This window comes from Cannabis sativa, chromosome 5, assembly GCF_029168945.1.
Source record: "Cannabis sativa cultivar Pink pepper isolate KNU-18-1 chromosome 5, ASM2916894v1, whole genome shotgun sequence".
Lineage (NCBI taxonomy): Eukaryota > Viridiplantae > Streptophyta > Magnoliopsida > Rosales > Cannabaceae > Cannabis > Cannabis sativa.
In genome coordinates this window covers 20,102,173-20,103,642 of record NC_083605.1, presented here as the reverse complement: position 1 = coordinate 20,103,642, position 1,470 = coordinate 20,102,173, and the positions used below count along the sequence as shown (strand labels likewise).

The 1,470-nt window shown below is 39.3% G+C and overlaps 1 non-coding gene across 1 annotated transcript; it reads left to right on the top strand.

Annotated features, from left to right (window-relative positions):
* Positions 1 to 536: 536 nt before the first annotated feature.
* Positions 537 to 642, top strand: LOC115703341 (small nucleolar RNA R71). Its single transcript, XR_004009114.2, has one exon. It is a non-coding gene; the product is annotated as a small nucleolar RNA R71 (small nucleolar RNA).
* The last annotated feature ends 828 nt before the right edge of the window (positions 643 to 1,470 follow it).

Genomic DNA, 1,470 nt, shown 5'->3' with positions numbered 1-1,470 from the left:
CCCAGTGGAAATAATTGTTTTCCTTGTGCTTGTGCTCCACTTGAACTTGCTCCTTGACCTCCCCATGAAAAATTTGGATGATGCTTCCATGCTGGATTGTAGGAGTTTGCATACAGATAATGTTGTTGCGGTTGAAATTTTGGTTACCCACATTGTAAATCGAAGCTTGATTTGAATGGAAATTTTCAAATATATGCCCATCACTACAATACACACAACAAATTTCTGCCCTTTGAATGGCAGCGACTGGTTGTACACTTCCTCCCATATTCATGTTCTCCAAAATGTTGGTCATTGAGGCCATTTGAGCGGTTAGAGCGGCCAAAGCATCTACTTCAAGAACACCCGCTACTTTTCGGCTTGTAGGAGCTCTATTAGTTGACCTTTGATAGTTGTTGCTAGCTATCCTGTCCAAGATCTAAAAAGTTTCATTGTAAGACTTGCAAAGAATGGCTCCATTAGCGGAAGCGTCCAACACCATCCGAGAGGCTGCATTGAGACCATTATAAAATGTCTTGAGTTAGATGCAATGAGGAATACCATGGTGTGGAAACTTCCTCAACAACTCTTTGAATTTTTCCCATGCTCTACTAGTGGTCTCATCTTCTGATTGTTGAAAGGACGTGATCTCACTTTGAAACTTTGCATTTCTTGTTGGAGGAAAATACTTTCCCAAAAAAAATTTAGCCAAGTCATTCCAAGTTGTCACCGAATCGGGAGGAAGAGTATTAAGCCATGCTCTAGCCCGATCCCTCAAGGAAAATGGGAATAACTCCAACCTTAAAGCCTCTTCACTTACTCCTTGTAGCTTGAAAGAGTCACTCACCTCCAAAAATGAGCGAATATAGAGGTGAGGATCTTCCGTTGGCAACCCACCAAATTGACAAACCATTTGGAGCATTTGAAACATGACAGGCTTGAGCTCAAAGTGAGGTGCTTGGATTTTGGATCTCACAATACCCGAATTAAGCTCATTGAACATTGGGGCTGCATATTCTCTTATTGCTCGAGCTCTATCATTGGCCAAAGCAATAGGATTGGCACCATTATGAGCACCCCCAACCTCAAACCCATCGTCCATATTACAGCGTTTTTTAGCCTTTTGTTCCTTTCTCCTTTGTCTAAATGTGCATTCAATTTTAGGGTCAATAGGAGCAAGTTCAAGGTCTTCTTCTTGCTCGTTCATGCACTAGATTGCACCTGAAAAAGAAAAATTCAGCACACTAAAATGGGATTAGAACCTCAAACTAGAAAATAAATTGCAAAATAGTTGATAATAAACAATTTTTAGTTTCAATCACTGGCAACGACGCCAAAAACTTGTTGTGAAAATTATGACGCAAGTGTACGCAGTCAAATAAGTAATAAAATGATAAGTAAGATTGTCTCCACAGGGATTGCAAACAAAAATATGTTGTAAGACTAACTAAATTAAAACTTAAAGTAAAACGAAAAAAAATAAAAATGGTT